General features: G+C 34.4%; 1 protein-coding gene across 2 annotated transcripts in view; it reads right to left on the bottom strand.

Annotated features, from left to right (window-relative positions):
- LOC138316208 (zinc finger homeobox protein 4-like) overlaps positions 1–24,398 on the bottom strand; it is a 325,938-nt gene that overhangs the window by 215,339 nt on the left and 86,201 nt on the right. For both annotated transcript variants that reach the window (XM_069257789.1, XM_069257790.1), the window contains one exon: positions 2,868–2,953. The gene's annotated coding sequence lies outside the window, so the exon portion shown is untranslated. The remainder of the gene's footprint in view (positions 1–2,867; positions 2,954–24,398) is intronic.

Below are 24,398 nucleotides of genomic sequence, written 5' to 3'. Positions count from 1 at the left end.
GTGGTTAATGAGACAGATCCCAATCTCTACAATCACCTAACCAGTGGGATAGTTGAGGTAAAAGTACACCTACACCCCTAAAATCTCATCTGTTATATTTATAACATTAATATTCTAATGGGTTTAATATACAAGTAATAACATATATAGACTTCTGGTACATTCTGTAAAATAGTTTTAAGGATGGCTGACCAATTTAACCTTTAAAATCATAATTGTAACATCAATCAAAATGTACATGATCTTCAGCATCATTGATGTCAAGAGAAAAATACCTAAAGAGAAATTTAAAAGTCATTGTTTATTTAACTTTTCATGTAATTATCATCTTTGCTGCATTTTTCAAGCTTTAAATTATTGAATAATTAGCTATGTTTAAACCTCCTAACAAATGATTGTTCACATAAATGCAAGCAAATCCTTTTAGTCTATTTCCAATTAACACACTTACTAATATACAGAAGTTGAGAACTGACCCAGATTCTTTCCCTGAGGTAGAACAAATCAAGCATACCTCAGACATGACTGACTCACAGGACTTGCCCCAAGTCTAATGAGGACCAAAACTGTATATTTGTACTGCATGCCAGTATAGTCTTGCCTTAGGTAAAACACTGAGTGTTATCCTACTTCCAAATTTACCTTACAGGTTTAACATCATGATTTGATTGACAGTCAAATCAGGAAGTCATTAGCACATGCAGGTAACTTATAGTTGGACCTCTTACTCTAAGATTTAGCCTTGTTATTGGACCTGTGTTATGCTGCTGTTTCTGTGTGTCTCAGCAATGCTGGACTGTTTCTGTGTGTCTCAGCAATGCTGGACTGTTTCTGTGTGTCTCAGCAATGCTGGACTGTTTCTGTGTGTCTCAGCAATGCTGGACTGTTTCTGTGTGTCTCAGCAATGCTGGACTGTTTCTGTGTGTCTCAGCAATGCTGGACTGTTTCTGTGTGTCTCAGCAATGCTGGACTGTTTCTGTGTGTCTCAGCAATGCTGGACTGTTTCTGTGTGTCTCAGCAATGCTGGACTGTTTCTGTGTGTCTCAGCAATGCTGGACTGTTTCTGTGTGTCTCAGCAATGCTGGACTGTTTCTGTGTGTCTCAGCAATGCTGGACTGTTTCTGTGTGTCTCAGCAATGCTGGACTGTTTCAGTATGTCTCAGCAATGCTGGACTGTTTCTGTGTGTCTCAGCAATGCTGGACTGTTTCTGTGTGTCTCAGCAATGCTGGACTGTTTCTGTGTGTCTCAGCAATGCTGGACTGTTTCTGTGTGTCTCAGCAATGCTGAACTGTTTCAGTATGTCTCAGCAATGCTGGACTGTTTCTGTGTCTAAGCAATGCTGGACTGTTTCTGTATGTCTCTGCAATGCTGGACTGTTTCTGTATTTTTCAGCAATGCTGGACTGTTTCTGTATTTTTCAGCAATGCTGGACTGTTTCTGTGTGTCTCAGCAATGCTGGACTGTTTCTGTGTGTCTCAGCAATGCTGGACTGTTTCTGTGTGTCTCAGCAATGCTGGACTGTTTCTGTGTGTCTCAGCATTGCTGGACTGTTGGACTGTTTCTGTGTGTCTCAGCAATGCTGGACTGTTTCTGTGTGTCTCAGCAATGCTGGACTGTTTCTGTGTGTCTCAGCAATGCTGGACTGTTTCTGTGTGTCTCAGCAATGCTGGACTGTTTCTGTGTGTCTCAGCAATGCTGGACTGTTTCTGTGTGTCTCAGCATTGCTGGACTGTTTCTGTATGTCTCAGCAATGCTGGACTGTTTCTGTGTGTCTCAGCAATGCTGGACTGTTTCTGTATGTCTCAGCAATGCTGGACTGTTTCTGTGTGTCTCAGCACTGCTGTGTTCATCTGTGTGTTCAGCAATGCTGGACTGTTTCAGTATGTCTCAGCAATGCTGGACTGTTTCTGTGTGTCTCAGCAATGCTGGACTGTTTCTGTGTGTCTCAGCAATGCTGGACTGTTTCTGTATGTCTCTGCAATGCTGGACTGTTTCTGTGTGTCTCAGCAATGCTGGACTGTTTCTGTGTGTCTCAGCAATGCTGGACTGTTTCTGTATTTCTCAGCAATGCTGGACTGTTTCTGTGTGTCTCAGCAATGCTGGACTGTTTCTGTGTGTCTCAGCAATGCTGGACTGTTTCTGTATGTCTCTGCAATGCTGGACTGTTTCTGTGTGTCTCAGCAATGCTGGACTGTTTCTGTGTGTCTCAGCAATGCTGGACTGTTTCTGTATTTCTCAGCAATGCTGGACTGTTTCTGTATGTCTCTGCAATGCTGGACTGTTTCTGTGTGTCTCAGCAATGCTGGACTGTTTCTGTGTGTCTCAGCAATGCTGGACTGTTTCTGTGTGTCTCAGCAATGCTGGACTGTTTCTGTGTGTCTCTGCAACGTTGGACTTTTTTCTGTATGTCTTAGCAATGCTGGACTGTTTCTGTATATCTCAGCAATGCTTGACCATTTCTGTGTGTGTATTTTTTTTTCTAATTAAGTTATTTTCACTTCAGTTTTCAATTTCAACATTTTTGCTTAGTAACTTTGCTCTTTTGGCTCAGCAATGCTCCACACATGAACTATGGCTCAGAACTGTTTTACTCTCTGGCTCAATCAGTAAGCTCCATCATTTTGTCTCTACAAACATGCGAGTTTTTACCAAAAAAGGTTCAAATACAAATTCTCTTAAGCTTTAGTAAAAATCTACTCCTTGATGTTTTGCAATGGTGATCATTTTTTGTTTTTTCTTGACTAAACTTTGCAAAATTCTTACTCTTTTTCCCTTTATATATATATATTGAAGAATTGTGTTGTTTATCAATGAGAATTATATGTGTTTTGATACTATATATATAAATAACCATTGTTTTACTCACTTGTATGGCTCCAAAAATATAAGGTCAGATTGACCTCTTCTTATAGGCTCCAAATTGTACCTTCATGACAGCCAGCCAAGAAGAACCTACAAATAAATCATGAAAGGGTGAATATAATGAAATTAACAGCAAACCTTCATTTCTGAAATCCCATATGGCTAATAAATTTTCATTTTACTTCCTATCACTTACAAAGTTGAAATTACATATAGACAAGAAGCCTTGCAATTGGTCTGAATTGATCACCTTTTTTTGTTTTTGTTTCTCAAGAAATTATCACAAAGACTCTGAAAGCCAACTGATGTCTTTTGTTTACAAAATAGGATCATGCATGTACATGTGCAGCTTATAGGTCTACAAAGTTTCATTAAGCTTGGTGCATATTTACTCACATTACCTTGTTCAAAAGGTTCAATAATTATTATTGCAAAGGGCAATAACTCTGTTAAAAAGTTAGAGTCAAATTAAGCTTATTTTCAAAGTTGTTCAAGATGTTTCCAATGTTAGTCCGTATGCAAAGTTTCATTAAGGTCTGATCATATTTACTCAAGTTATCATGTTCACAAGATTCAATAATTATAATTGCAATTGGCAATAACTCTGTAAGATACAATTGAATCAAGCTGATTTTCAAACTTGTGCTAGATCTTTCCAATGTTAGTTTACATAAAACGTTTCATTAAGCTCAGTGCAAATTAACTTAAGTTACCTTGTACACAAGATACAATAATTGTAATTGCAAAGGGCAATAACTTCATAGGTTACAATCTAAACAGGTCGATTTTCAAACTTGTCACAGATCTTTCCAATTTTAGTCTAAATACAAAGTTTCATGAAGCAGAATGCATATTTATTAAAGTTAATGTATTCACAAGGTCCAATAATAACCTACAGGGAACAGCAAACAGGGAGTGGGACGACTGGTTCGCGCGTTGTCAGTATAATGTGACCGAGTGTAGTGTGTTGCTTGATGTCTTCGGCGGCATGCTTCAGTGATATAGCACTATAAAAAGGGCAACAGTTCCACTATACAAGAAGACACTACATGAATATACCGCAGTCTCCCAAAACACGCACCTTACACACCGCATACATGGGAGGCCGTCCTTACATGACCGTAGCTGTTAATAGGACGTTAATTTATCAAACAAACAAACCAATAATAATTATTAGTGCAAAGGGCAATAACTCCTTAAATCATCGTCAAATCAAGATGAGTTTCAAACTCATCTGAGATCGTTCCAATGTTAGTATACACAGAAAGTTTTATTAAGTTCAGTTCATATTTACTAAAGTTATTGCGCGTCACAAGGTCCAATAGTAATTATTAGTGCAAAGGGCAATAACTCCGTCATATACAGTCGAATCAAGCAGATTTTCAAACTTAAAGGTTCAGGTGAACTAAAAATTAGCAGAATTGACCCCACGATTTGTTTAACTTTGAATCCCAACCACAGAATGATGCTATAGATACCATACAAATATGCTATTCATTTGTGCAATTTTCAATCAGTACCCCATAAGGATGCTACCGGTCAAATTTTGTTGAATTCCGACCAGAGGTTATGGAGCAGAAGTCGATTGTTGACGGACGGATAGACGCTGGATGCCACGGTATGGCATAAGCTCACCTTGGTCCTTCAGACCATGTGAGCTAAAAATACTGGTAAGTTGTTTCTGTGAAGAAATTGACTGAGGAACTTTTATCTATAACAGGAGACACACAGAAATAATCCAAAGGATCCAAAAATGTGGAGATTTCATAAACAGAATGAGTAATGTATTACATGTTGAGAAAATTATATTTTGTATAAAATTTATAACAATAGTGAAGTAAACAATATACTTCATAGGGATATATCCTTTAACATTTGGCATGTTATTAGCTATTGATTGTATAATTTTGCCTCTTTTCTGCAGCTAATAATGTAAAAATTCTGAGTTTGTCCATATCTATTTTATTCAAATCATACTCAACTGAACCACCAATTAATATGTTCAATAGATCTTCTTGAGAACATAAATACACATTTAACATAACCAATATCATTTATACATAGAACTTAAACACAGCAACTGTAAATTTCCATATGGCTTTAAAATCACTTTGCTACCTTTTTATAATGAAATTTGAAAAGATTTGAAATAATTTTTAATATTAGACAATGATTGTGAATAATTTTTTAATTCACTGGTTTGTTCATTCATGATTCTGTTGCTGCAAAACAACACAAAACAAAGTCTTATACAGAAAATATCCACATAATAGATAAACATGATAGAAAAATATAGGTCTGAAAAGAGCCTAAAAAGGAAAGTCTCAAATAACACAACATGCTAATTTTCTGAAATAGCAGAACTAGATCCTGCAATTGTGAGAATATGACAAAAGAAGACATTTGATTAATTACAAAATATTCTACAGAAGTTGGAAGCTGTCCATATGTGCTTTAAAACCTACTTATTTTCTGCTCATGTTTTCACGTGACAATCATGACAAGGAAGCATTACGAACACACCCGCACTATGTTTTCCACATTAATACAAAATTGTCTCCTAAACATTTATCTGTGGATTGGTGGAGCACCACCTTCCAAAAACCTATCAGTTATTACGGCCTTGGAGAACCTGCGATATTTGAGGAATGGACAGACGGACGGAATCTTACCTAATCTATTGAGAACATAAAAATAATTATTTCTAGCAAATTCTAATTTCTCTATGTCATTTAATCACATAAAGAAGGAAGGTCTAGAGACAAAGCTGGAAATTAGAGCCCAGACCAACCTCTACAATTATCGTACACACAAACAGTCGTGGCTGATGTATGGGCCCTAGAAAGCGAACTGAGCAATCTTGCATAAAGCCTTCTGACATTTCCAATATTATACTAGAAGTAATACTTATGAACATCTCTCCGAGTCGAGGCAATGAGTCGGCACTACCGCGTCTCCAAACTATATATATATATATACATATATGGTCTTGTAAGACAATCTACCTCCACCATAACGACTTTTACAAATGAAAAATCTTTGCTGGGTTGACTCCCGCAGCCATTTTCAAATGTGTCACAAGTTGACTGACAAGTATACATTGTACCTACATGTAATCCTGAAAGGGATGTTTTCCATTTATAAATTGGTGATAAGAAGATTCAGCAATGCTGAAGATAAAACTAGATACTTTTAATTCCTTTTCATTGTCACACCACAAACTGATGAGGTTAAAGAGAAAAAGCAAATTAAGCAGAAGAATACACCAAAATGAAAATGCATGGTGATGAGCAAGATGGCCGCCTTGTCAGGAAAGGCAGTGAGTACGCGAACCCTACAAATACATAAGCATCTAGCGGCTCTAATTCAGGTTGTTCGTAAACTGCAGAAACAGAAAGTTATTTCAGGTCATTAAGTACATTGTGTAGTTCAATTAATTTCATGAGCTTAGTAATTCTTTCTCGGAGAAGAAAAACAAAACATCATCAGGTCAATTACTATAGTTCAATTTACACAACGGCAAAAACACCATGTCTGGTACATATTGAAACCATTTCAATTTGGCTTTACCATTTGTCATTCCATTTGAGTCATCCGTTATTCTTTTGCACTCATTAAGATATCAAATAATTTTCGCAACAGTTTGAAAATTAAAAGATTCTTTATTTAGGATGGCTTTGTAGTGAAAGGTCTGACTCAAATTAACTGTGGTCTTTCAATATCTAAAGCATAAAGCCAGAAACTAGACATTTAAAAACTTCACAAAAACAGGGAAGATAACAAGTTTTTAGCAATTGAAATTTTTTTAAAAATGAAAATACACGAATATTGTTTACTTCAATTTTTTTTTATAAAAGTTGTTTTTCTTGTAATTTCTACCATCACAAACTGTCATAAAGCACATAATATATGAATATGGATGATTATATATGATGGTCCATAGCGCATGAAATATCACACGTTTTGAAAGAAACGCCGCAGTCAACGCCATGTTTCAAACTTTTGGGTAATATCAGAAAACCGCGTTGCATCACATGACCGGCAAATGGCTATACCCCTATAGATCAGAACCTCCCGAGCTGTATCACATGGTCAATATCGGCAATACCCGTACAGATCGGAATAGATCGGAACAGTTCGGATACTTCCGATCTATTTTAAACATGTACACAATAAAAATCAATATTTCAATTTAATTGTTAAATAACTTTGCAAATACGAACTTAACAAAAGTTGGTAAAGTTAAATGTTTAAAATTTAGAGAGGCGGAGAAAAATACAACAATTAAATCCCAGATCATACAACATTAATAAATGTTGTAATATATACATCCAGACCATACAACTTTAATAAATTTTGTAATATATACATCCAGACCATACAACTTTAATAAATGTTGTAATATATACATCCAGACCATACAACTTTAATAAATGTTGTAATATATACATCCAGACCATACAACTTTAATAAATGTTGTAATATATACATCCAGACCATACAACTTTAATAAATGTTGTAATATATACATCCAGACCATACAACTTTAATAAATGTTGTAATATATACATCCAGACCATACAACTTTAATAAATGTTGTAATATATACATCCAGACCATACAACTTTAATAAATGTTGTAATATATACAGAGGAAAAGTTATTTCAAGAAATTTCATCACATTTTAACTCTGTGAATATAAAAAAACATGTTTTTTCCTAGACAGTTGTACAAATGTAATGATAAGACTTATTATCAATAATTGTGGTCAGCAAAACAACTTTCCCCACACTAAATGTCGAGATATATTACTAGGTATTAGGTTATATTATCAAATTAGATACTAGAAAACTTAAGTGTGGTTTTTGAATTTAGTTATGAACAAACTGACCTTTTGAATATCATGCTTTTCTAATTATTTAATGATATCCATAAGAGTATATAGCAGCTCGTGACTAAGTCGTCAAACAAATTAGCAAGCATGGTGAAAATTAGGACTTAAAAAATTTCTAACAGTTTTATCAAATGTACTTGAAAAGAATCCATAATGAAAATTTTATGTAAAATGATGCCACACATGAAATAAAAAAAAAACATATCAGAATGAATATTTTACACATTTCATAACTATGTTTTTGGCAAACTCAGATCTTTAATAAAAAGAAATCTGCTATCAATATCTGTTACAACAAGCCAAGAATTATAGACTAAAGACAATTTAAAATTAAAAGTAGTCTTTCATTAACTATTTTAAGCTGAATTTAATTTTTCCCAAGGATTTTTCATATGGTTTATTACTTAAAAACATATTAAATACCTTCACAGTCTAAATATTTGGATAAACTAAAATTACACATGATTACAAAACAGTTTGTATGACAAAATAAGATAACATTTTTTAAGAAAACCTAAACCATCACAGAAGCATAAATGATCCTTTTGAGAATCTTTATTCTTCCTAATGTCATTTTGAATAGAATACAAATAAAAAAACAATTAAAAATACAGTTGGAGAAACAGAGCAATTGTATGTTCACAACAGATGTCATTTGAAAAATAGTTCTAATGAAACAAACTGTTATTGATAAGCTGTTTGAGTATATAATGGAGGTCATTTGAGAGATAAAATATTCAAAACTGTTCCTACATACACGATAACAATTGCCAACAGACTTTCTATCATTTTGGTAATGTCGTCCTTATGGAAATACTGAACATTAATTCAGCTACTTTGAAAATGTTTGAGCCCAGTCTAATAAAATGCTTGAATTTAGTGGGATCAGCCATGTCAAACTTTGCTAAATATCACAAAACTCATTATATTGAAATTAAGGATATAACTTAATCTGCCAGCTTTTATGAAACCACGCCATGAAATTGCCAATCGAGCCATAAAGGCTCAATAAATTTATACTTGATTTAAGAAGAGGTATAAAAAGAATGATTTTGTTTCCTCCCCATGTGACAATGTTGGAAGATTTTAAAAACTTGATCTGGATCAGATTTGTGTAATGGCTGGGCTGTTATCGACACATGACATCTGTCATAAGCTAGAGTTAACCTACAGGAATGTCATCAGACTACCAGTTATTTTTTGAAACTTTGAAGATGACCCCTGCGGTAGATTGAGACTCGGCCAACGTGAGCCAAGCGGCAGTAATAGGTATGAATGAGGATGGCGTGCTGTCTTGATTAATATAAGTTTGATGTGCCATTTCAAATTTATAAAATAATGGCCAAATCTCACATAATTCATGGCTTTTTATGTGTTTGAGAGATAGGATGTTTATGCCAGGCGATACATTCAAAGAAAGCCAGTGTCAATTAATATAAAATCGGGTTATCGGTCCATTGTATTGAAGAGCAGTCAGCTTTAAATCCTTTTAAATTTGATGCAAATTTCAATGGATAAAAACTTTCTGTACAATTAATAAAATTCTCGATGAAAGCGTTTGGAGGATATAACGAGAAGTAAGCCTCACAGACCCACTATTCTTCACAGTGCAATTATGAATTCATTATAGGATAAAGTTTGGTGGGAAAGATTAAGACCTATCCTGTCTCTACCTGACTAGCCTTTTATACCCCTCTGAAACATCATCACAATAGTCACACTGCTTTATCTTTTCACAGGACAAATCATTCTCAAAATGACAAGATTTTATGAGCATCACTGTTAATGATGGTTGCCATGGTTTCTAAATGTACCTGGCTTACATGCAGAATTTACCAGGTACCCCTAATGAATGAAAACAAAGTCTGATGTCTAAACAGAAAAAAACATTGTTCTTTCATCTGAATGCATTTATTTATTTATTTCAAATGCATAAAACAATGCTACAATTCAGGAACAGAGTAAATGTACTCTTACCCATGTTGAGAAAGTAAAATTTGAAATATTCTAAAAAATTGTTTAAATATGACAATGCTAAAGGTAGATAAGACATTTCATAGCCACTTCAATTATCTTCCTATCTTTCCATCTTAATATTGACTCGGGCCATGAAAGTTTATTAATGGCTGGAGCTGAATAATATATCCCACTTTGATCCTAGTAAGATATACCTGTAATTTATATGGGTAAGTGGTAATTGTAATTAGCAAGCTCAGCTTCACCAGATTCAACTGTGCCTATAACACTAGCACATTATCAGCTCTTTACACTTAAGGGGTTATTCACAGGTGAAAATCTAAATATGGAGTCAGTAAGAAAAGTATCATAATGTAGGTTGGTGCTTTTTCTCAGAGTACTATAGCATTTCTCTCTAATAAACCCGGACATTTCCTTCAGTAACCCAGGCTTCCCAGCTGAAGGAATCTGTTAGAAAGATCACAGATATTTTTCTTATTGCTTAAATGTTCAGACACAATTTAGGAACAATCTAATAATTGAATAGACCAAAATCCGAAATAAAAGAAATTAGTTGTGTATATTAATTTCTCATATTTCTTCTATTCGTGTACTTCATTAAGGCAACAGATCAAAATGTAGTTGGCTTTTGTAACTGTAACATGGAGACATTTTCTTAATAAAATACATTTTACATTGAAATAAAGACGAATTTGCTTATAGATTCTGCATTATATTTTCTACAAACATGAGTAGAAAATATTATCAGTAAACAACTTCCGACACTGAGCTATAATCAGGAACAAGTCAACTCACATGGGAGACAACTCATACTGATATGATCTCAAAAAATATTTTGTCTGACTGGTTAAAAATTTATTTCACATGTATCAGCTAGGTCAAGAATGGCTGTCAGCCAAACTACAAAAAGTCATTACATGTTATTTACAGAACAATGTAGAAAGGTACACAAACTATCACCTTCATCTATACTTATCACCATGACCTTTATGATACGTGGTGATAGACTATTGAACACCTACATTATTAATTACAAGAAACAAAAATATTTTTGTTATAATCATGGAATAAAATAAAAGCACCTGCATTAGTAATAAAGCAGCCAATTATTCATCTAAGAATGACTTAATATAGACACAGATGTCATTTTTATGAACTTTCACCAAATCAAGGGGAGATCATCCCTTCATCAATTTTGGCTAGCTTCCTTACAACTCAAATATTTCTTCATAGCTTTTTTGAATCAATTATCAAATTCTTAATAAGTTTATCCCTAGCTCGTCATTGCTTTGAATATATATATATGTATACATATAACATGTTCATGTGATGGTTTCCAAATATAAAAAAAAACACAACAATAAAACAATTTTTGTATCGCCCTAGCGCTTTTGCGGTTCTTGCCGGAAGACCAGCAAGAGCCCTCAAAGTGCTAGGGTGATACAAAAACATATATATACTACATTCAACTACTTATTCAGTGGCTTTATTTTTTTAACACTTTGTGGCAAATTCATCAGTTTGCAGCTAATTCTTCATTACACTTTGACTTTTTCTTGTCTAGTTCATTACACTTTTTCCGTTTCTAAATCTTTGTTCATCACATGTTGTTATGTCTTCATCAGGGCATTTATTGGAATATGTACGGTAAATATTGCTGTTTTAAGTTAGAAATGTACCTGATAAAAGTTTTGTACCACTGGGATTAAAAGAAAAATCTGCATGTGTATAATTTTAGTCTCCTAGTTAAAAATCAAATTTGGAAGGCACTGAAATGATATAGCTTAATTTATCTTATTACCTTAGATACTATAAAGTGGTGGCATTACACAAAGCAATACAGGTCAATCTAAAGGGGACTATAGACATGTGGGCTTCCTAAATATTTCACCTGCTGTACAGGTCAGAGGCTTATCACTATCAACTATTTTATTAACTTCTCTTATCTAGTTTGATGAGGTAGCCCTATGTGCCCCCAAATCTGACCTATACACTGATGGTTAGTGTACATGGTCCAGTGAGTGACCCTTTGACCTCGGCTGGTCAGCACAACTGACCACATGTCTGTGTCTATCATAGCTGGCTGCTCATTAGCCAGATCAGGTCCAATTTTACATAGTCATATAGTACATAAGCACTTAACCAACAAATGTAAACTGACTCTCCCATATAAACACTGGGAAGCAAACATCTCATTAAAATTCTAAATCACCATGGTAACAACAGCATTGGACTTACACTTGTCATGAGGTAAAAAAAATCTTGTTTTTTACACTCTTGCTGAGGTATATATAATTATTTTTTAACTCTACATGTGTCATAGAAAATGTTTAAAAATAAACTGATAAATCCAGGTATTTCTTGCTATTATTTGGTACAGCAGAACTTAGAATACTGAAACTGTCCTTGGAGAATTGGTTTGATAAGTATTGTCTATTATTTTCCAAAATAACAGGAGATAATCTAATATTAAGATTTAATAAAGACATCTCTAACTTTACCTGGTGTCATCCCTGAATACAAAAGACCCAAAGAGTCTGACCTATTCCGCTGATTGGTGTGTACTTCAATCAAGTAGCACTTTAGAATGGACAAGAGTTTTCACTATCACATGGAGACACAATATATACTAGTTTCAAAAACCAGACACACTTTAATCATAGAAGTAACTTTCCTAAATGAAAGGTTTTAAGGCCATTCCTTTTGAAATATTTTCCAGCGTTATTAGAAAATCTTTCCAACCAAATATCCAGACATCATTTAATTTACCAGATATTCCAAGAATATTTTTTGAGTTATTTTCTTATGAACTAACAAACAAGTACAGACTAATTGTAGATATACTGATGAACTACAGAATGCCACGGCATCACCATCAAAGTGTGTCAAGTTACAACTGTATTTTGTTCGATCATCAGTACATCTATCATAAAAATATGACAATGAGAATTTCGTTACATCTCTATAGTATAGATATCCAATTTCACCAATCACACTTATAGTCATCAGCATGTATATTCTCAATTCTTTTAATTCCATTTAGCACTCACTTTTTTCTTATGAAACAAAAAATCCCTAAATACAATCTTTGTTTGAAGCATGTTTTTGTTGGCTTAAAGGTTAATAGGTCTGGTAGATAATCTGTTATAGATGCAGCAAGGAAATAGCATATGTGTATTGTATTTAGTTCAATGAACGTTTGATACGCTGACGACAGTCTGGATCTGTATAAAGACGGCCAGTTAGGCTAACAATGCGTACAAAGTATTAAAGCCTTAGTAATTAATACAATGATGGTTTTCTAACCCCTATCACTGCTTTCTAAATGTTAAATGCTTTTCCAAATTTAATTTCATTAAATTAAAAAGCAGTTAAAAAAATTCAATTTGAACATATTTGGAAAAAAATTAACTGTGTTTGTTTGGTTTTTTTTCCGAAGACAGGCGGTTGGTCGACAAGGATGTCACTGTGTAAGTCGTATCGTCATCTTACCAGTCAAAACCATCACCACAACCGCAAATCCAAACCTCTCCCCTAAAATAAATCAATATATTCCCAACATTACATAATTATATAAATTGAATTAAATGTTATTGAATTTTCTAAAAATGTTTTCCAAATTAGATACCCAAGATAAATACCGAAAAGACAGAGTCACAAAGTTTAATTGCTTTTAATTGACAATATTTACGAAAATTACTGTGACTATAACAATATTGAACATTTATGTATCTGGTGACTTGAAGGCTGGAAAACATTCCTCAGAACATTAATCAAAAACAGTATATAATATACATTAATTAACACCGGCCTTACAGTCTCAAATTGGACCAGCAGAATTAGAAATTTCACTGTAGAATTGCATAGCTACAAAACCCCTGTTCCCCTTCCCCCAAGGATGTTTGTGCCAAATTTGGTTACATTCCATTCGAACTCTATGACTAGTAGCGATTTAAAGGATTACCTCTATTTCCTATTGGGCCCCGCCCTCCTGCCCCCAGGGACCAGAGTCAAAATTTGTACAAGTTCTGTTCCCTTCCCCAAGAGTTTGTACCGAATTTGTTACAATTTATGTAGAACTCTATGACAGTAGCGATTTAAAGGATTTACCTCTATTTCCCTATTGGGCCCCGCCCCTCCTGCCCCGGGGACCAGACCAAAATTATACAGTTCTGTTCCCCTTCCCCAAAGGATGTTTGTGGCCAAATTTTGTTACATTCCATTCAGAGCTCTATGACAAGTAGCGATTTAAAGGATTTACCTCTATTACCCCTATTGGGCCCCGCCCCTCTTGCCCCCGGGGGGTCAGAGCCAAAATTTATACAAGTTCTGTTTCCCCTCCCCCAAGGATGTTTGTTGCCAATTTGGTTACAATCCATGCAGAACTCTATGACTAGTAGCGATTTAAAGGAAATGTTGACGGACGGACGACGACGGACGACACGACGGACGACGACGGACGACGGACGCCGCGCCATGATATAAGCCACCGCCCTTCGGGCCAGTGAGCTAAAAACTGCCAATAAAATTCCTCATCACATTCAATGAGCCATCTTGCGGGCTATAAACGTCACTAGGCCTTGCCACTTTTTACTCCCGGCCGTCTCCACATACGATTGTTCTCTGATTAAACAGGCTTTCATTAAACAATTAATGTTCAAAATCATTTTGACTTGAGAGATGTCTTGTTAAAAGTACATCTGTGGGGAAGTTTCTATGTTAATTAGCTACACTATTATGTTTGCATTGCAATATCAAACCAACATGCATTCAATCACATATAACAAAGTCCGTTTTTTGTCTGGTGTATATTGACTGAAAACAAGTTATATCAATAATAAACGTCTGCACATCATTTATATCCAATCAGATTCTGTTTCTATCATGTATAGTCTTAATGCACAATCAGTCTTATTAGAAATTCTTTTTGATAACAATAAATATTTTTTCAATAGAAGATTATGTACTCTTATGTCCCTTCTGTTCGCTATAATCTCTTTTTTCCTTAGTTATCACCAAACAATCCGCTCAGTCTTTCATGGACACACTTATAATTACAATGTTAATTTAAATCGATTTGAGAGGAAGTCTGAATCACCAGAAGATTTCCACCCAAGGGAGATAATTTCATTTTTTGATAATAAAACAATGACATGATTAATGATTCCATCGCTGTTATCAAAATTAAGGAAAGTATGATAATGCAGACATGTCATTAATCACATTAAGTTGGAGTTGTGTTAAGTTGTGTGTAACAGAGTGTTGGAAAGCTTTTAAACATTCCACTGTTTCTATTGCAGGACTTAACACAGAAACAGGCAATGATTTTAACTCTTCTTAGTGAAAAATACATTTAATTTAAGATGGTTAGCAAGATAAGCTGTAACAGCTAGATTAGAACCCCTCCAAATTCAGGCAAATCATTATTTGTCTCACAGAGAGCTTTCAAAAGCATATACATTTGTACAAATGGATAAAATACACCGATTGAATCTTTTTCCTGCCATATATATAGAGGCTACCTTGCTTTGGAGCAGGTGTTCAACATTAAGGTACATATATGTTTTTGTGGTAAGTTACTTTGCTTCTCAAAAGTAACAAGCATACAACCAAATCTGCACATGAGCTGTGCTCCCAGGAGAAAATAACTTTGGATAGCTATCTCAAGTTAATTATCTACCCTGTGTGTAGAAGCTGGTTGCTGCCTAGCTCACTGAATATCTCCCACAAGGCTATAATGTTATGACATCCAGGGTGACTAGTGTGAGATATATTGGCTTAATTCTATAGTAAAACCTGCCTTAGTGACCACCTATAATTCTATAGTAAAACCTGCCTTAGTGACCACCTATAATTCTATAGTGAAAACCTGCCTTAGTGACCACCTATAATTCTATAGTGAAAACCTGCCTTAGTGACCACCTATAATTCTATAGTAAAACCTGCCTTAGTGACCACCTATAATTCTATAGTAAAACCTGCCTTAGTGACCACCTATAATTCTATAGTAAAACCTGCCTTAGTGACCACCTATAATTCTATAGTAAAACCTGCCTTAGTGACCACCTATAATTCTATAGTAAAACCTGCCTTAGTGACCACCTATAATTATATAGTAAAACCTGCCTTAGTGACCACCTATAATTCTATAGTAAAACCTGCCTTAGTGACCACCTATAATTCTATAGTAAAACCTGCCTTAGTGACCACCTATAATTCTATAGTGAAAACCTGCCTTAGTGACCACCTATAATTCTATAGTGAAAACCTGCCTTAGTGACCACCTATAATTCTATAGTAAAACCTGCCTTAGTGACCACCTATAATTCTATAGTAAAACCTGCCTTAGTGACCACCTATAATTCTATAGTAAAACCTGCCTTAGTGACCACCTATAATTCTATAGTAAAACCTGCCTTAGTGACCACCTATAATTCTATAGTAAAACCTGCCTTAGTGACCACCTATAATTATATAGTAAAACCTGCCTTAGTGACCACCTATAATTCTATAGTAAAACCTGCCTTAGTGACCACCTATAATTTATATAGTAAAACCTGCCTTAGTGACCACCTATAATTCTATAGTAAAACCTGCCTTAGTGACCACCTATAATTCTATAGTAAAACCTGCCTTAGTGACCACCTATAATTCTATAGTAAAACCTGCCTTAGTGACCACCTATAATTCTATAGTAAAACCTGCCTTAGTGACCACCTATAATTCTATAGTAAAACCTGCCTTAGTGACCACCTATAATTCTACAGTAAAACCTGCCTTAGTGACCACCTATGATTCTATAGTAAAACCTGCCTTAGTGACCACCTATGATTCTATAGTAAAACCTGCCTTAGTGACCACCTATGATTCTATAGTAAAACCTGCCTTAGTGACCACCTATGATTCTATAGTAAAACCTGCCTTAGTGACCACCTATGATTCTATAGTAAAACCTGCCTTAGTGACCACCTATAATTCTATAGTAAAACCTGCCTTAGTGACCACCTATAAAGACTACCTGCTTTATTATAATAAGACCACTATTCTAGGATCCATCATGACCAATTTGAACACGTTTCAGCCACCTGGCTATAGAGACCATTTTTGTCTGTCCCTTCGGTGGTCTTTATACACAGGTTTGACTGCATGTACACACAACAGCACAGTCTTGGTTGTTGTTCAAGCATCCTCACTAATTTCCAAAGTTTGTTTGTTAATGGCCTCAACTGACCTACTAAGAAATAGATAATCTGTTCATTTGTTATCAAATTCAAATTAATGTATTCATAACTAGTATTATTATCTCTAAAACTTCAAAAATATTAAAGAAAACACAGCTAATGTATATAAGAATATGTGTATAAGACAAGGTAGGAGGCTAATTAGGTATTGGGGCCAGGCTGATTTGGAAGTTGATGGTCTGTAGCTGACAGGTGGGCTACATTCAACATTATTATGTGACAGTATGATGTCAGTATTAATCAGCCAGTTGTTTGTGTACAACAAAAGCTGACAGAGGTTAGGCCCTACAACATCATCTCCTGTCCCACCAGGATTGCCACTGACATCCTAACTAATCTAAATAGCCTTATCTTGTCATATTCTCTTATGAAAATTAAAATCCTTTAATAACACAGCTACTATTTATAAATGTGTATCTTTCTAGCCTTAAAACTTAAACACTTTTAACATCATTTTGTTGGCTTATTGAAAATGAAAAAGAAAAGCTTACCTCGTTACATTTGACCGGAGTTCCTTATAACTGATAGAAATAGAAGAATGGTATATATACAGCCAGTCTGAAGACAGGTGTGATATCTAATGAAAACTTGTAAATTAACATGTCATTTATGTATGTCTGTCTCATCACCCCAGTTTATCACAGTCGGCACAGCGATAGTTCTCTACAGACAGCTCCTCTAAAAATAAAATATCTTGAAAATGTTGTAAATTTATGATTAATACTGGTTATGAAATAATAACAAGAGACCTATAGGGTCTTTACAGTCACCAGAATTATAAAAGACAGATTTGGCAATATGTCCACCATTTTATTTGAGGGATATAATTATAAAGTCTTTGACACCTAGCTGTGACCTTGAAAGTTTCCAGGCATATACTAGACCCAATGTCAGTTCTTTGGGTCTTATTATTGAAAAGAAGGTGAAAGTTTAATTTTTTACTAGAGATGACACAGGACAAGACAAACCAGAAGGTCCAAAACCTTCTCACATTTACTCAAAGTGTTCATTAGGCCAAAAAAAAAATAAAAATGTCTGTTTAGAGTTAAATTGGCAAAAAAAGTAGGGTCGTTAGTTAGGGAGAATTTTTTTTTTTAGTGTCTTTCACTCTAAAATAATGGCCGGAACCAGAGTCTGAGATCAAAATCCCGACTTTCAATTTCTCTTTCGTAGAAAAGTGGGGGAAAAAATTAGGATCTTGAGTAAAAAATTAGGGTCGGTCGAGTAACCCTAAACAGACATATTATTTTTTTGGCCTTAGTCAAGTTGCATTCCAATTGGCTGAAAAGTCAAAGAGAACTTGTCTGTACCATTGTCTGTTGTTTTATTTCTAATCACCATGGTAACGAACTGTTTTAACAAATTTGTTAGGTTTTACAAAGTTCTAGTCAGATCAACTTTAACAGGATTTCTTTTGTTTTATATTCCATTAACAGCCAGGGTCATTTATGACAAGTCAGGTAAAGGAGATAAAGGAAGCGGAGTACCCTGATAAAAACCATTATCCTACTGTCAGCACCTAACAGCTATCCCAGGTTAATTGGACTAACAGGAAACAATTTAAGTTGAAGTCTTTCTAACTTCATTTAAAATATGATGATGTTTCATGCAGGGGCTAGATTTCTAAAGTTCTGTGTAGAAACATTTCTGGAGTGGTAGTTTATGCATAATTACCTGTAAAACAAGTATCTGCAGACCAATCTCTCTCTCTATATATATATATACTGTCCTTCACCATACTTCAGGATACATATCATGCAGTTTTAATTGATGGCAATTTTTTACTTTTTACATTTTTCACAATTATAAATTATTTATAACTTTCTGTGATAGCTAACAGATATATTCTTGCATTGACAAAATAATTTATACAAACACCAAATTAAGAAACCTTAATAGCAGCATGTTTTTATATGTTAAGGGGACACACTTGCCTTCAGACTGCTATTTTTTCAGTGACGTTGTTAAAGTGATAAGGTGTCAGCCATGCCCACCCACTGTGACTGGGTGTCGTGTACTCTGACAACACAAATCTCTGCATCACATAACATTGGCCTTAATTGTCCCATATCAAATAAGATTAACTTGTCTGCAACTTCAAGATCTATTTAAGACTGCATCAAAGATTTGAACAATTCTTAACAGCAAAGATAAATTTCTATTCTCAACCAATCAAGATAATGATATTCTTTTGAATGACTCTAATAAGCTCAAAGTCTGTCTGTGATAATTTCTTAATTAATACTTGCAATTAAAATGTAAAATAAAGCTTCCTTACAAAGATTGTTTGAACTTTTTTAAAACATTTTCAACTGTTGCAGCATTTTTGAGATTTTTGTTTTGTTTTTTCTTCTTCTCAGTTTTTCAAAGCTTAATGTATATATTCATATGTATTAAGTTCAAAGACTCCCATTGTTTCATCTAAAGCTCTGTAAAATGTCTAGAGAACAGCTTTCCATTGCCTTTCTAACTTGTGTCCACAGGCTGGTCTTAAATATTCTCAAGATGGTAGGGTCATTATTTGAATGTCTAAATCAAAGCTTTGTTAACTAAAGCCTTAATCATTTCAAAAGTTGCTAATATTTAGTTCACAGGTTCAAACACCTAATTCAAAGAACTTAATGTCCTAAGTTTCTATGGTCATAGGTTCACAAGTTTTATTTCACAGATTTATAAGATAGCTATTTCATAGGTTTATAAGATCTATTTCATAGGTTCCCAAGATCTATTTCATAGGTTCCCAAGATCTTTTTCGTAGGTTCAAAAGATCTGTTTCGTAGGTTCAAAAGATCTTTTTCGTAGGTTCACAAAATCTTTTTCGTAGGTTCACAAGATCTGTTTCGTAGGTTCACAAGATCTTTTTCGTAGGTTCACAAGATCTGTTTCGTAGGTTCACAAGATCTGTTTCGTAGGTTCACAAGATCTGTTTCATAGGTTCACAAGATCTATTTACTGTAAATGTGGAAATTTAGGTGAGAGGAGAAATTTACACTAATTGCACGAAGTTTGCTCGATTGCGAAAATTTTCCCCACACGTTATATTTTGTAAACTTCATAAAATCAAATCATGGAATACATTCTATTTATTTTATTACTTAATCAAGCACTTAATTAATGACGTTTAGAAACGAAAGAAATTTAAGTTTGAAAGAATGATTTATCAATTTGGTGTGTAAATGTTTCGATTTATAAAGCAACTGTTTTGGTAATCTAGACTTTACCTCGGCTGATATACCATGATTTCATGTTGACATCTGAACAAGAATACAATAATAAGAGATTGTAGGAAAACACTTTGCATTAGCAAACAGACAACAGATATGGATAATACCTTTTTGAACAAAAGACTGATAATTACACACACCTTCCCTATCAAACATAAGTCTTATACATTTTATCAGAAAACAAAGACCGATAACCTGTCCTGCGTCCCGTTGTTCAAGGGTCGCTGCACAGCAGATATGTATAAAAACATGGGTCACAAAGTCAGACTAAAGGGACAATTAACATTATATTAACTACATAATACAATGATATATCCAATTTTACATTCATGCAGTACACTGACCGTAAGAATCTAAGATCAAACAGGATCAAGGGAGGCAACTAGCAGATTTTAATAAATTACGCTGAGGTCATTAGATCACGAAAAGAACCCCCGTGCGTATAGTTTACTGAAGGAAATCGCGAAATTAACCATCTGCGAAAATGTCCACGTTTACAGAAATTGATTCACAACTGAGATCTATTGGAAAAGGATCTGGAAGTGTACGCATTCCAAAGGTTCACAAAATCAAGCTTCATAAGTTCACAAGATTTACTTCTCTCAATGTTCATTGTGTAGGTTCAAAGGTCACCTTTAGGTTCCATGGCCAAACCACAAGTACATTTTTAATGATATACTACTGTTTTGTTATAATGCCCAATGTCTGGTTCACAAAAGCATATAGAACAGCTATAGCTAGGTTTTATATTTTAGACAAAAGGTTTAATGTAATTTCAATTCTAATGTTATGCCTAAAATAACTTAATCTATTTTGTATACCTTATTCTCAAGCCAGAATTTAATTATTGAACACTTTGAGTATAATATAAGATATCTGTAATCAAAATTATGATGTTGAATATCACTAATGAAGTATTTTGAGTTTGCATGACTGTGATTAAGGATATTTCCTAGCGATTGGAACAAAACTAATTCTGAACTGTTTTTATGAAGATCCATTTTGCCAATTCCAATATTACACAGCAAGAAATTTGGTAGATAATTCATGTCCATTGGCAAAAACAATATGAGTTTTTTCTGTGTCTAATTTGAAACGCTTCAAAATATGTCATTTCTAACTAATGGTATCCATGCCAACCACATCCTAAAGGTGTCAGGCCAGTAAACTCGGTAGTTTTTAAACCCAAGGGAGACAATTAATGTAATTTCTTTCCTTTATCTTTTTTTTTTCAACTGCGATGGATGCCTGTAATTCTCCAGGGACCTGACCTTAGTACAGAACAGTTATAATAAATTACATCTCTCAAGCACTTGACATATTCACCTCTCATTGATATATTCATAACTTATATATTTTCTTCAGATTATATAAGATTTAAAACAGATATTGTTATTACAGGAGATTGATCATAGAATCATTGCTATAAAGGTATACTTAATAAGTTACCAGAGTACAGTTTAAACAACAACTGATCTCCTAAGTGAATTTTCATGAACACCATTTTTATACCAGGAGGCCACGTAAATTATAATTGTAGAAAATTAAATGTGAAACAGAAGACAGAGGAAAGAAATGAACACTTTATGTAATTAGGTAGAGGATAGCCTATCCGTAATTATACCTATATAATAGGCAGGCCTGAAATAAACAGTACTTAGCCAAACTTAAAACCCTTAGTTGACTTTTCTGAAGGGAAACCATTCAGAATTGTAAATGGCCTGTTTTGAGAATGACAAAAGCTGTGTAGAACTCAGTGTTTGGTGCCAGTCTGAGAAAGCCGACACCCTACCGTCATTTACTCTACTGTAGTATGTAATTATACAGCAAAATATTAACATTAGGATGAAAAGTAATTGACCCTTATAATGAATACAAATTATAGCCTACCAGAACGTATTTAAAACAAGCCAAAACAAAGGAATAAAAACCTTGAATTTTCTCCTATTTAGCGCCCTGTGTTTGAACAGCAAAAGGTATTTAGGTCCTTATGATTAATTATTTACTTTTAACAGGCAGTGCGAAATAAAAGAAACAGAACCAGCCTTGTGTAAAACCTGAACAAAAGTCAGTTATTATACGGAATTATGAAAGAGATGGGAATTAAATGGATGAATTTCAACTAATGTTTTTTATCAAAGGTCATCATTCAATTGAAAAGCCAGTAGTCTGCTTTTAGAAAATCATATATTTCATGAGAATTATTTTTTCATTCCTATCTCGTTATAAAAGAAATTGATTGAAATCTTGAGTTTAATTACCTAGCAGCTCAAAGATAAACACGTCTGTTAATTGTTTGCAGTTAGCTTTGTGTATGTTTAAGATGTGACTTCCAGTCTTTATCAGTCAGTCACAAAGACGGACTGGCGATGACTTGAAAGTGGTTATACGTGCTGCTCCATAATCCCGCTACTTTAGGCCAGATTTGATTCTTTCATTTTGAGATATTTATTACACCTATATACATATAATTAGGAGTGTTTATGACACAATTCCTTGATTGTTACAGCCCGACACTGACTTGCCAGTGGACCTTACAGTGCACCCAAAACAATCTCTTGATAAGCCAATCTAGATGGGTGTGGATATGTACAAACACTGTAATATCATACCTATGTCAGACAAAGTTTTCTTCATTCATGTTGTTTGATCTCGAAAATTGTCCCATGAAAAGTCAAAGCATATTTTTTCCCCTTGTCTAACAAATTTTCGTTAAAAGATAGGACACAGATATACATACAATTATATCTCTCATAGCTACATAGGATACACAGACAGACATGTAAAATATATAGCTGAAAGGTCATCAATGTGAAAGGAAAATGACCATGTTGACCATAGACCAAATGACCACTTCCAAGAAATATTTTAATATCCCACAAAAACAATTTAGCCAAAACAAGTCTTCTATTCTTTTATGAAGTTTTACATAATCATGAATATTATAAGTCACATTAAAGTGTCTGGTTATATATATGTTTCTCCCCTTATTTAACAGAAGAGTTCCAATATTGATGAAATAATCTGATACAAGGGAGGTAACTGTAGTTCTCCAGATTTTGCCACGGTGGAGTACCTAATATTTACCTGTGCCCCCATAGTGTTTACACTGTCATGGACAATCTTGATTTCCGCTCTATAATTGTCCGTTTTATGTACGTCTTTCAATGAGGATGGAAACTAACAGTGTCAGGTTGATGAATAAATCTATTTATCATCCTGTTTTAATTCTATGCATAGGCCCTAAAGTTAGATTGAGAGACTCACCTGGCCAAATGTATAGTCAAAAGCCAACCGAGTAATTTAAAAGCAAACATTCCTATAACTAAAGTTTCATTTCTAAATTAAAAAGTGTCTTGCATAGATTTCCATTTTTCTGTTCAATAACAACTGTGTGAAGATGAAAGGGCTAATTTACTATGGAAACAGTGATACAGGTAACCTGCCACTGGGGTCCAACCTTGTCACTCACTTCTTATCACCTACAGGTAAAAACAGCATTTTTTGGCCAGTTTACCTGTGAATTGGAGGTGAAAGAACAACATTGAGAGATGGGAGATTTCACCTATTTATCACCGGAGAAGGACAACACATGGCTACCACCAAGAGCTCATGTCAGAAACGAGATGGGTTCCGATTTATTGCAACGTTTTTGGACACGGTTGGACAATGATGAGATTTTCATAAGTTGTGTTTTGCATCCCCAGTGGTTTAGTGTTTTTAATGCAGTCTATACATCACCAGTTATCTTGAGCTCTGAGTTTTCACTGGGCTACCCAATGTGCCACTCAACGCATCGAGATAAGGGGCCAAAATGGCACAGGGGCTATCTCCTCAAATCATCATTAGCAAACACTATGTTCCTGTAATATGTTACAAATGCTTCTGCTAACATCCAAATCTATACACTTTTTACAGCAAATCTTTAGTTTTTTTATTGACTAAAAACACTTTCTTTAACAATTTTAAGAAGATATCAATATTCAATTTTGCCTGGACTTTACTTACAATAGTTGATACTTTTTCAGGATTACATATCTTTACTGATCTGACAGGAAGATTTTTTATATATATTTTTTTTTTCATTTCCATCTGTTTCTCATCTTGGACTTTAGACCAATTTGATGATAGTGTCAGAATAGGCAGGCAAGCCTCAGAAAAGTCGCTGATTCTCCTGTGGAGATGCTATCTGATAAGGT

This window comes from Argopecten irradians, chromosome 2 (assembly GCF_041381155.1).
Source record: "Argopecten irradians isolate NY chromosome 2, Ai_NY, whole genome shotgun sequence".
Classification (NCBI taxonomy): Eukaryota; Metazoa; Mollusca; class Bivalvia; order Pectinida; family Pectinidae; genus Argopecten; species Argopecten irradians.
Note: the sequence above shows the minus strand (reverse complement) of the source record. Positions and strands in the feature narration are given on the sequence as shown.